This window comes from Helianthus annuus, chromosome 15 (genome assembly GCF_002127325.2).
Source record: "Helianthus annuus cultivar XRQ/B chromosome 15, HanXRQr2.0-SUNRISE, whole genome shotgun sequence".
Lineage (NCBI taxonomy): Eukaryota > Viridiplantae > Streptophyta > Magnoliopsida > Asterales > Asteraceae > Helianthus > Helianthus annuus.
Window position 1 is genome coordinate 63,345,711 of NC_035447.2, and position 13,761 is coordinate 63,359,471.

The 13,761-nt window shown below is 33.7% G+C and overlaps 1 long non-coding RNA gene across 5 annotated transcripts; it reads left to right on the forward strand.

Annotated features, from left to right (window-relative positions):
* The first annotated feature begins 1,462 nt into the window (after nucleotides 1-1,462).
* On the forward strand, nucleotides 1,463-3,562 carry LOC110909067. Of its 5 annotated transcripts, XR_004880819.1 has the most exons (5): nucleotides 1,463-1,620; nucleotides 2,158-2,375; nucleotides 2,843-2,954; nucleotides 3,065-3,123; nucleotides 3,245-3,562. It is a non-coding gene; the product is annotated as an uncharacterized LOC110909067 (long non-coding RNA). The 5 variants fall into 5 exon arrangements; XR_002575108.2 differs by having other exon boundaries at nucleotides 2,843-3,123; XR_002575107.2 differs by having other exon boundaries at nucleotides 3,065-3,562.
* The last annotated feature ends 10,199 nt before the right edge of the window (nucleotides 3,563-13,761 follow it).

The window sequence follows — 13,761 nt, forward strand, 5'->3', positions numbered from 1 at the left end:
TTTTTTTTGAAGAAAACCCAGTTTAATTTCATAAAAAAATCTCGTTTTTTCCGGTGATTTTGGAGATAATCACTCGATTCGTTCGATTCGAGCGTTGATAAGTGTTTCTATCATTCAAATTCCGTCAATTGATGAAGAAATCGGCTTCGATCCATGTAAGAAATTCTTTAATTTCATTTTCATGATCTGGGTTTTTTATTTATTCATTGCGTTTTACGATCTTTGCGGGGGTCCGGGGGCGGCAGCCCCCGGTAGCGGGGTCCCAGGGGCGGCAGCCCCTGGCGGGGTCCAAGGGGCAGAGCCCCTGGCAGGGGTGAACTGTCTTTTTTCTATTAAATTGCTGTACTAAAAACGCATCAGAAAAATTAAATTTCCATAAATTGGCTCATTTCGAAGACAGTAATTCGTAGACAATTCAGACAGTTCACAGTGACAGACAGTTTTATGTGTCCATTGCGTTTTAGAAATAAGACAGTTCACAGTGACAGACAGTTCACAGTGACAGACAGCTATTGCGTTTTAGAAAAAAACACATTTTTAAGTGTTTTTAGTCATTGTGTTTTAGGTAAAACACATTTTTTAGGTGTTTTCAGTCCATTGCGTTTTAGAATGAGTCATTTTTAAGTGTTTTCTGGCCATTGCGTTTTACATATAAGACATTTCTTTGTGTTTTTGGTGCATTGCGTTTTAGGTAAAACACTTTTTTATGTGTTTTCAGTCCATTGCGTTTTAGAAAACAGACATTTTAAGTGTATTCTGGCCATTGCGTTTTACAAATAAGTCATTTTTTTGTGTTTTTGGTGCATTGCGTTTTAGGTAAAACACATTTTTATGTGTTTTCTGGCCATTGCGTTTTACAAAAAAGTCATTTCTTTGTGTTTTTTGTGCATTGCGTTTTAGAAAAATGTCATTTTTTAGGGTTTTTTTTTCATTGCGTTTTACGATACTGGGGTTTTTTCTATTGCGTTTTACGCAACTGGGTTTTAAATTTTTTTTTTCAAAATATAGCAATAGTATACTCGTTTTAAAGATAAAAAAACACTCGTTTTTTTGGTGCAATTTTTATAAAAAAATAATGTCGTATGAAAGAGTTATTAACGTTTAAAAAATGGGGGGAATTGGAGGAGAGAGAAACTATTGGCTTGGATTGACTAGATTGCCCCTGAAAAAAGTCACGCGCCTCTTTTTTTACTTTCAATTTCCCTGATTTAATCTTAGCCCTTGATTAAGTAAATGGATGGTCAAGATCACTTCCTAGCCTTCCTAGCCAAATAAACTTTCTATTATATCTCCACCCTATTAATATATAGTAAAGTAATTCGTTTATTAATATATAGTAAAGTAATCTTTATATATAATAAAAGAAACCTTATTGAGGACACGTGGCGATCTATTGTGCAATCTATATGATGAATTCCCGCCTATGAGATTGTTCACAAAAGCCTGGCCCACCGATTATTATTAAATATTACTTCTAACGAATTATCTCCTCAAATATTGCTTTTCACAAACCCTAATATCTACAACCTCCGCCGGAAGAAGTCTACTCATCTCCACAAGATCTTATCCAGATTTCTTCTATTTTGCTGGCCATTTGGTTTCCAGTCGTTCAAATCTAAGGTAATATTATTCATATTAGGTTACATCTTATTACTAAACATTATCTCATCTTCATCTGTGTGTTCTTAGTTTGAATCTTTATTTTTCATGTCTTTCTATAAGATTACTCAAGCCGATTTTCTTTGATTGTGATATTCAATCGGAAATTCTGCCACCCCTTTCAAAAATCCATAAGAACGGTTGGCTTTGTTTTCACTATTTGTATCCCTAAGTCTATATTTAGGGTTTTAATTTTCTGATATATTTGTTACAATTTTTGTAACTACCAAAAAAAAAAAAAAAACTCATAATTTTGTAAATACGAACAAAAATTTTAAATAACAAAAACTCATTATTTTGTTTGCGAATTCAGTAGTCACATTATACATTTCAATTTCCATTCTTACTTGACAATTATAGTTCAATTTCTTCTTTTAATAATCATTTGTATTGTTTTAATGTAATTCCTAATTTCTTCGTGTACTATTTACAAGCATGCTAATAAATTAGTCACAAATTTTTTTTTTCAAATTGGTTTAAAATTGCTTCTATGAATAGATGGAGGTTTGGACGTTTGAAGAAATACATAATGCCTTAAATTATGCTTCTCAAAACCATGGAAAGCACAACTAGCTAGGGAAAGCAAAGGTAATTGCATTATGGAGTTATAATTTGCTACTACTTTTAGGTCTTGAATGAGTAGCATAGCAATGTGTACTATTTACCCCATGTCTACTCAAGTGATGGCTACACTGCTCAAGAGCATATCATTGAAGGTATGTTTCTTGCTTCGGCTACTGCGAGTCTATTTTTAAGGGTCATTTTGTTGTTCCGATACATTAGTTGGGTAATGGGTCAAAATGGGTATACATGTTCTTTATATTTGTAAACTGTATTTTAGCTACATGTTCTGTATGTTTTTTTTTTTCATGATAGCTACATGTTCTTCCGGTATATGTGGTTATACATTTGTAAATTGTATTGTTTTTTTGGTAGGCTTTTGTTGGGAATTAGTGCTTTTGGATTTTTTTTTGGGATAAATTAACAAACTAATATGTAGTTTTTTGGGATGCTACTTTATATGGTTAGTTTTGTTGTAATACTATTTTTTCATAGGTTTCATGAAGTGCATATCAATGTGGCTGTAAATTCAGAGATTGGACGACTAATGTGTTGTCCATACATTATATCATAGTTTGTCTAATCTTATTCATTGTTGCCTAAGAAGATTTAAATTTTTCAGGGATAGGGTTAATGACAAATATGAAGAGGGTCGTGACATAAGTCATCTTTTTGAATTCATGTTTGGGAATATTGATGGTTTTGGTGATCTTGATATTGATAACCTTGATGAGGTATCTATCTTTCTTAATATTGCACAAACACATATTGTATGTGTGTATATATATTCTAAAAATAAACATCCATTGGTTAATTATTGCAAAACCATGGTTTTATTTCTCAGAAGAGGAGCGTCTTGCTACCCTAGCTTATATACTTGGATCATATTTTAACATATATGATGTACACAACTACCATCTCCTTGATATATTTTTATACTATATATAGTTTTCTTAGACAATTATGATAATAATATATTGAATTCATGACTTTGAACTTGTAAGACAATGATTTGGTTATGTAGATTATAAGTGGATACTGATTGAACAATACGAGGAATGAGAAATCCAAGCGTTGACCGAGGAAGACTATCTCATACCAAAATCCGATTATGTTTCTACAACAGTAACTTCATCGTTAGTTACATCATCTACATTGTTTTGATGATGAAAATTATGATGAAGAAGAATTACTGAACAAATTACGTGTGATGTGATATGTGATGTGATATGTAATGTCATTTATATTTCGATTATTTATAATGTTATAACATATCTAATTTAAATTTTTAAACCGTGTAATAGACGGGTACCTAATGAATTGTTGTTGTAACTTTTATTTATTATTAGTGTTATTGGTACTGTGTTGTCATATAATTCTTATTATTACATTAATTTCAATCATAAGAAGTGTTTCAAGATATATTAATTAATTTGTTTTCATTGTTCAGCCCGTGTAATACACGGGTTTTAACCTAGTCTTTATATATAATAAAAGAAACCTTATTGAGGACACGTGGCGATCTATTGTGCAATCTATATGATGAATTCCCGCCTATGAGATTGTTCACAAAAGCCTGGCCCACCGATTATTATTAAATATTACTTCTAACGAATTATCTCCTCAAATATTGCTTTTCACAAACCCTAATATCTACAACCTCCGCCGGAAGAAGTCTACTCATCTCCACAAGATCTTATCCAGATTTCTTCTATTTTGCTGGCCATTTGGTTTCCAGTCGTTCAAATCTAAGGTAATATTATTCATATTAGGTTACATCTTATTACTAAAGCTAGAGTTTGATTTAATTTTATCCATCTGACCTTTCATATTAAATTATTGTGATTATCTGATATTTATGTTTTTATCAGTGGCAGATCTATAATTTTTTTGACGGTTGACACAAATTGATTGGGTTAAAACAAGGTGGCTCAAAAAAATATGGTCAAAATGGATTGGGTAAAACTATGTTACACTTATTTACTTAATGACATTGTAAAATTATTCGTACCTATTAAATTAATAATACGATAAATTTCATTTGAAGATGATTATTTTCTTTTTAAAAAATAATAATTATTTAGAACTTTTTTTTGTACTTGGGTCGTTCAAATTTGTACTCCTCGGGCTCTTGGGCCATTAAAAAACAAAAGCTACGGGCACTTGAGCTAGTTAAGAAAAAATGATAGAAGGTTAATGTGGTTGCATACAAAGAAAAGCCTAATCCATGACTCTTTACATATAAAATCTGAAAATTATAAAAGAATTCACTGAATGTTGGCCCAATAAAATCTGAAAATCCAAAATTGTTTGCATTAAAAAACAAAAGGTATATAAGTAGGCTGGACTCTGGGGCTAGGCCCACCACTACCCCTTGAATCAATCTACCACTTGTTTCATATTTAGAGAGATGGGCATATCGGTTTTTTTTCCTCATATTTATAGAGATGGGCATATTAGGTTTTTTTTTTTTACTCGGAACCGGTTTCTAATCGGACCCGGTTCTTGTTAGAGTGTGGGGGAACCGGTTCTTATAGGAATCGGGTCCAGTTCCTAACCGGGTTTAGAGCTTTAATACTGGAACCGGTAGTAACCGATTCCAGGTAGGGTTGGAACCGGTTTCTCTGAAAAACCGGTTCCACCGGGTAAGTACTTAAAATCGCTGAAATGATATTGTGGAATCGGTTCTTAAAAAAAATTCTTTATATTGGATAAAATCCTAAAATTTAAAAAAACATATAAACAAATTAAGAAAATACAAACATATTGTATTGTAGCCGGTTTATCTTTTTGACCGTTTACTTGTCGTGGATGCGGCCATTTGACTTGCGGCTAGCTTTGGTGGTGCCACTTCGGTACAATCGTCTTCCAGATCATTAGTTTCTACTTCTTCATCAACTATCTTGCTCTCTAAGTCCAACGGTAATAATGCATTAAATGGACAGTTTGCAACAGCTAGGAATCGACTCCAACGGCTAGGAATCGATTCCAACCATAATAAAATCAATAAAGGCAAGAGTTTAATGCACCAGGTTCTTTTTGTTTACGGAGGAACCGGTTCCGGGTAGGAACCGGGTGCGGTCCTATTTTTTTTTTTATAAAATGTGGAACCGGGTAAGAACCTACGGGTTTTTTGAACTCGAAACCGGTTCTTTTATATAGCAGGTAGGAACTGGAACCGGTTTCTAGTCGGGTCTACCGGGTCGGGTTTGGAACCGGTTATTATGCTCATCTCTACGTATTTATGAGTTAAATGTCATTTTAATCTCTGTGGTTTGACCATTTTGCTAGTTTAATCCAAAAGTTTGAAATGTTGCCATTTTAGCCAAATAGTTTCAAACATTGCTATTTTAGTCCAAATAGTTTCAAAAATGACATTTAACTCCATCTATACTTTCTATTAAAAGACAAATGAGCATTGTATCATAATGCTTACGTGGCAATCAGATAGGTTGTCCAACAACGATTGTCTTATGTCATTATTGCATCATTAATCATTAATTTAAAATCTTTTAAAATACATTTAAAATACAAAAATCAGATTTTACCCTCTTTATTTGAATTTCAAATTTAAAATTAGAGAATGGGATCCATTATTACATCCCTTCAAACCCTCACATTTCAAATTCACGTCCCACTTTCTCTCTACTGGATCTATATCACCGCCATGCCCTCCTTCTTAGTTATTCCAATCCATTCCTCACAAATCCAAAATCACAATACCTAAAATAGTACCACACCCTACAAATCAACCATTTAACCTCTAATCGAACCTTTAAGGGTTTGTTCTATCAATACAGTTGTAACACAAAAAATCTCTCCAAAACACCTGCATTTCGTGTATAAAAATCACGATTATTGTTCGTTAAAATGGCAAACGGAACAGACGATGACAAATACTTGGTGATTTAGGGCTTAGAAATGAGGTGAAACTTGAGGTTACGTGTGCTCGAAGGGTTGAGGTGTCGCCAGAACGATTATTGTTCGATACGAGGGTATTTTGCATCATTAATCAGTTTAACAATCCTAATGCCGATTTGTTTAGATTTCGATCTAACACTTATTTTGTTTCTACTGTGGGCATAGTCGGGCCGAGTCGAGTTGAGCCCGCATTTTGGGTTGTATTTGTGAGCCGAGCTCGAGCTAAAATATATAGGGTCGAACCGACCAAGCTCGAGCCTAGTCGGCGTAAAGAAAACAACTATTACACGATGACAAAAAAATTTACAAAACATTTTTACAAAACGCGGATGTTCGACAAAAAAAATTACAAAACATTTTTTACATCGATGCAAAAAACATAATTTACGTTTGATGTAATTTTTTTTTGTAAAAATCGATGTAAAAAGTATTTTACATTCGAGGTAAAAAATATTTTTTAAAATAGGCGTAAAAAAGTTTACAACCGGGGCGTAAAAAAAATTTACAACTCAGGCGTAAAAATTTTTACAACCGGGGCCGAATGCAGTGGCGGACCCAGGAATTTTTCCATGAGGGTGCGGAATATTTTTAAAAATTTTAGGCCGCCTAGATATATAAATACAAAATTTGGTTTGAGTCGGTTCGGGTCGGGTCATGTAAAACAAAAAACATCAAACTAAAAATCTTTGAGTGTTCAACCTTCAATATTCCTTAATTTTCAAGTTTTGAATTTCAACTTTTCAAACCCTATACTAGAATCATATAATCAATAAAAGATTAAGAGACAACAAACTCATCCTATAAAGACTAGAACAACCCCAAATTATCTCAAAACACATAAAAGTTTAAACTTTTTAACCCATCGTATTATATCATGAGTCTTGAACAAAATCCCATAAACTTTAAAATAACAAAAAACAAAACATGTACCCGTCCGTGGCCGGAATTAAGCTATTCTTCGCCAGAATGTTGCAGTCGCCATCGGGGGTGGGGGTGTCGCAGGTCGTTGGCAGTGAGGTGAGGCAGATGGAGAGCGGGAGTCGCACAAAGCTGGCAGACGATTGGGGCTTTTTTGTAATATTTTGTTTAATTAAAGTTGTATTTGGGTTGGGTTTTTTTTTGTAATATTTGGTAAAAAAATATGTAAAAAACTTTTCTAAAACTTTACTTACAAACTTTAAGCTACCCGTAAAAACTATACACGAAAAAACAATGTATGGAAAGTTTACGATCGGGGCGTAAAAAAATGCTAAATTTTTTTTAACAGGAGCGTTAAAAATTTACAACCGGGGTGTAAAAAAAGTTTGCAACTGCATGCGTAATTTTTTTTACGACTCATGTAAAATTTGTTTACATACATACGCCTAGTTAAACAATCGACGCCTTACGTAAATATTTTTTGTAAATTTTTTTTACGCCCCATGTAAAAATAGCAACATTTTCACACACTACACCGTGCGTAAAATTATTTTTTAGATGGTTCACGTACGAAAAACTGTGTATGAAAAGCTAAAGAAACCTGTAAAAACTTTTTTAAAACTTTACTTAAAAACTTTATGCTACCCGTAAAAACTATAGACGAAAAAACCGTGTATGAAAAGCTAAAAAAACATGTAAAAAACTTTTTTAAAATTTTACTTAAAAACTTTACGCTACCCGTAAAAACCTATACACAAAAAAACTTTTTTACAACTAGTTTTCAACGTTGTATGTAAATAATTTGCAAAATTTACGACACGCGCAAAATTTTCGCAGTCAACGCCTACTTAAACAGGTGAGCCTTACGTAATTTTTTTTGCAAAACTTACATACATACGCCTAGTTAAACAATCGACGACTTAGGTAAATATTTTTGTAAACTTTTTTACGCCCCATGTAAAAATAGCAAGGTTTCCACACACGATAGCATGCGTAAAATTATTTTGTTGAATGGTTTACGTACGAAAAAACTGTACATTAAAAGCTAAAAAACCTGTAAAAAACTTTTTAAAGACTTTACTTAAAAATTTTTACCCTACCCGTAAAAACGATACACGAAAAAACTATGTATGAAAAACTAAAAAAAACCTGTAAAAAACTTTACTTAAAAACTGCTACCTGTAAAAACTATACGTTAAAAAAAGTGGCGTAAAAAAGTTTACAACCGTAGCGTAAAAAAAGTTATACAACCGGGCATAAAAAATTGAAACCGGGGCGTAAAAAAAGTTTACAACCGGGTGCGTAAAAAAAGTTTAAAATGTTTTAACAGAGGCGTAAAAAAGTTACAACCGAGACAAAAATAAAAATTTAAAAGTTAAACGCTCTTTTTTGGAGTAAATGATATTTTATTAGTTTGTAGGATGATAATTTCTGATTTTTACAAGTTTTGTGTGGTGTCCATGCAGATCTCAGAAGACGATGGAGGTGCAAACTATCATTTACAAGAAACGAAAAACCGACGACTTCGCTTTTTTTTGGGGGGGGGGGGTGGGGGGTTTAGTTTTTTTTGGGGGAGGGGGTTAGGTTTTTTTTAGGTTTTTGGTGGTGTAGTGGGCTTATTTTGTTGTGTTCACCTTGGTTCTCGCGTTTTCTCGCAATAAAGGTGGTTCTCGCATGAGCCCAACCCTATATATATATATATATATATATATAATAATTATATAACACCATTCAATAAGTATATAACACCATTCAATAAATATATAACATTATTAAAGACACTATCTCCATTTCCAGAATGTGTTCTTAGTATGGTTATTGTACATGGTGTTTTAAACCTGCATGCATGGTGTTTTACATCTGCATGCTAGTAGATGTTCCAGATTCCATATGTTAAAACACAATGGTGTTTTAAAACCTACATTCCAGTAGGTAAAAAAAGACCACGCTTTCCAGTATGTGTCTAAAACACCATGCTTTGAATCACAATTCAATTAAAATACTATTGTATGAACATAGACAAAACATCATTGACTAAACATCTGATCGAAACATATTTTTTTCTCTATATAAATATAGCAATATGGTACTCATATTAAAGATAAAAAAAACGCTCGTTATTACGGTGTAATTTAAAAAAAATACGTATAAAAAGTTATTGCTGTTTAACAAAGACGAGGGAAGTTGCATGTGCATTAATGTTAGTTTCTTAATTTAAAAATGTTAAATTTACTTGTATACCCTTAATCTAGAAAATTAATATGTTTAATAGTAAACATTATTTACAATTTTGCCATTATGATCTCAATCATTAGATCAAAGATCTAAGGGTGTAGATTCATTCTTACTTTTTTTTTTCACAAAAAAACCCCTTTTCTATAGGAACCTCTACCTATATATATAGGAAAAGTGTAAAATACAATACGGCTTAACGTACATCACGTACGACAACGTGCGTGATTATGTGTATAACATGCGTGATTAATGTTTTCCAACATGCGTGATTTGGGGTTTTTAGGTTATAACGTGCGTGATTTTCAAATGAACGTGCGTAATTATCTGTCATACGTGATGTACTGTCACACCCCGACCACATGGAATCAAACGTGGCGGAAACGTCGGGGAGTGTTGTAACAGAATCATTGTTTCATAACACATGGAAATTGAAATATTGTTTTATTGATTAAAAGAGTTACAATGTCTTGACAAACAAAGAAATATAACATAAATAACTAGTCTTGCATCTTTTATTGTCATTAAGGCCCAAGTCCGCCTAAGTGTATCTTGATAAATCCTATGCATCATATCCTGAAACACATGTGAAAATAGGTACGTCAGCATAAAAATGCCTGTGAGATACATAGGTTTTGTGAAAATAGAATTCATGACTTATGTTTAAGAAAATGTTTAGTCATGAACCTTGTAATTTGCTTTGTCTTGTAAATCATTTGAAAAGCAATAAGATCAGATGATATGTATAAATAAAAGAATAATGTATGGTTAAATGAATAACCAAGTAAAATGAGTTTGTATAAGATAAGTTGTTTTGTAAAACAATGTCTTGTGAAAAGTATGTTATTTGTATAAAATGTTATATGTCTAAATTGAAATGATTCAAATAACGCTACGATATGTAATACCATACAAGCACTTATATATAGGAAGTACCAGCGGCGTATCCACCATGCTTGTATCATATTACACACGCCTCGTTACTTAAATCACATACTCAAACCAAACCATCAAAGTAAAATGTTTATGTATAATCAAATGTTAAAGTGTTTATGTGAAAACCATGTCTAATGTCTATGTCTAATGTTTATGTTTAATGCAAGTCACGTAATGTGTATATCAATGTCAAAATGTTTATGTCTAATGTAAATCATGAATTGCGTATATAAATGTCAAAATGTTTATGTATGGTAAGTGAAATATATCAACTAAACCATATGTAAAATGCACAAAAAACAAGGTATTGAAGTAAAACATGGTTTAAATCAAAGTTATGTTTTGTGGAATAAATGCATGCTATACTGATATAAACATCTATGCGGTATTGTTAAAATTCATACATCCAAGCCTTGCAACAGTAGAATAAACCCTAGCACAAAGTCTAAGGTCCACCTAGAAATGTATTCGGATTCGGTCATTCCTTCCAATCCAAACAAACCCGGGATTTCAGGAATGGGATTTGTCAAGTCCTATGGTACCACTACCTACTACCGAGCGGCATGATCGGTGTTAATGAATGTACATTGTCTCACTTAAACAAACCAAATATCATACCAAAATGTAAGCATGTGAAGAATAATAAATGTACTAAGTATGCACACAATGGGCATACATAGCATAGAATGTAATGTAAAATAATGTACTAAGTACGCACACAATGGGCATACATAGCATAAAACGTAATGTAAAACAATGTACTAAGTATGCTATCAGTCAACATACATAGCAAAACGGTGTAATGTAAATCATGTACTATAAATGTACTAATGAACAAAGCAAGTATAAGATGTGAAAACATGAAAGCATGAAAGTAACAAGTAGGCACATGTGTTTCACCCCAAAACAGTTTGGAAAACAGTAAAAGATGGGTCTATGTACTCACATAAACACCTTGAAAACATTTAAAAGATGGGGTTCTATGTACTCACTTGAGATTGCTTAGTAGTCCTTGAGTAACAACCAAACAGTGCTAGAGATCACGGATATCAAACGGCACCTAATATAGGTAACTATGTTAATATACCGGACCTAAATCGGAGGATTTGGATAGAATGAGGGTTCGTAAACCAAACGAGTATGGAGACTCGTGTAATATGGTTTAACATAGCCTACATACTACAATGAAACCTAACATAAGTGCTTACGACCCATTACGACCCGTTTAGGTAGCTTATGCTACTTTAACGCGTCGTTCGCGTAAAACGCGTTCGGACCGCCTAACTAGCCCTATGATAAATAAAATATGCCTTAACATGTCTAATATTGTTGCCAAATCAGTTTAGATATCAAAAGTTATGTTATATATGCTTAATATAAATTTTGGCGTAAAAAGGGCATTTTGGTAATTTACCTAAGGCATATAAACTACCTATCATACAACTACTTAAACGAAGCAACCATAAGGTATAACCTCGGAAGGTTATTCCCTATAAACTATGGTCACCTAATGTGCTTGGTCGGATCCTAATGATCGACCAAACGGGTCGGGTTTGAAAGTATAAGCGATTGTTTAGATCGCTTACCTTACGACCCTATATAAGCACTAAACTAAAAGTGACGAGCTAAGCATGTTAGAACATGCTTAACTAAGTTTAGAAAACAGGCTTGGTATCAAAACAAACGGTTTTGATTCCTAAGAGTAGTTTGGTTACAAAATACGCAAGAATGCGCATTTTGGCCGAAACTACGACTCGTCACTGAGCCTAGATAACGTGGTAATCAGTAGGTATAGTCACTAGGGACTATAACCATCGTGATTACGCTCACGTTATGAAGTTCAAACGAACTTCGCATCGACCATAAACTGGTCAATGCAGAAAGTCAAACATAGTTCGACTTTCGGACTAGAAAAGCGATAAAAGAACGAAGGAACACTTACAAAGGGTCCCCGCTAGTAAATCTTGATCGAGTAGCTCAGGTATGAAGTGATTTGCTTCAACTTAGAGCAGTTTTGATCAGATTTGTGAGGAATGAGTGAAGTTGAGGTGGGTATTTATAGTAAATGGACAACCGTTAGGATCGTTCCTCGAATAACGTGATCGAATCTCATCCGTACATGTGTTGGAATGTTGTGGTAGCTCATTTTGCCCCCACCACAAGAGTTTGACATGTGGCATTGGCCCTTGGAGGGTTTAAGGGCTGTTAACAGCTGTTTAAAATGGCTTTTGCTGATCAGAAGGGGCCTCGCGTGACGCCAAAGGGGCTAGGTGTCACGCTAAGGTCCTTCTGATCAGTAAACACTTTCCAAAGTTCCCCTTTCAGTCCCCGTTGTGTATTAAGGCCATTTCTGACATGTTTAAGGCTCGTTAAGCCATTTTCAAGGCCCTAAAATGATGACTAAACATTGTGGACATGAAACATGCTCATAAATATCCCGGATGTCGGTTCGTTTGGTCGTACGATCGCGATGTTCGCTTAATTACGACAGAATGCGCATAAGCGCGAAAAACGATCCAAATTGCTTGACGAATGGATTTTTCTTATGCCAAACACTAAAATAAAATATTTTAGTGCTTACATAAATTTTTGGATGTCCGGATGTATTCAGAACGTAAGTTATGCGCGAAAGTGCAAACTTGTGCACTTTTTGACGCTTTTAGTCCCTGAATGACCCAAAAGTTTATTTTAGCACACCGAACCCCTCAAAGCCTATTTCTAAACTATGTGAAGGATATTTATGGTATGTTTAACTCATGGTCATGTTCCGGAATGTCTGTTACAGTTCAAATTGGCATACTTTCGCAGTTTGTCGAATTTAGTCCTTGTAAGCGATTTAACTTGATTTTGTCATACCAAAGGCTTCAAAACTTATTTCTAAGTTATGTAAAGGTTATTTAAGGTATGTTAAGCCTATGTCACTATTTCGGAGTGTTTGTTGCATTAAACTGGTTATATTTACGCATCGGTGCGCGTATAACCTTCTAGAAAGCGATATAGAGTTTGAAATCGAACAAGAATTGATATGTGCAAATGATACACACATTTGTACAAATCCCAAGTATGAAATACAATATTTCATTAGTTTGGTATTTTTTTGATGGCCGTGGAGGCACAGGTGTCACAGTCTCCCCTACTTTAGGAAATTTCATCCCGAAATTTTATTTAGAGGAAACTTGTGAGAGCTTGAAACATGAAGTTGAAAAGACCAAACAACACTGGTTGGAGTTCTTGAACTTCTAGTAACTTTAAATAACATCATGCTTGCAATGTGAGAGGGACACTTATATACAAGTATATAAAGTGTTATTGGTGCGTCCACCGTACCTCTTTTACATTGTTCACATTTTGTTATTGTTGTCACTATCGGTTCTTATACATAATAAATCTTACTGGGTTTCTGTGCACCAAATTTCATAATTATGTACGCGTCCATAATTAGAAAATTCCTTGCATAGTTCACTCAGTCTATTTTATAATGTGTAGGGGAAAACCAAATGAACAAACCATGTGATGAATGTGACTAGACCACCA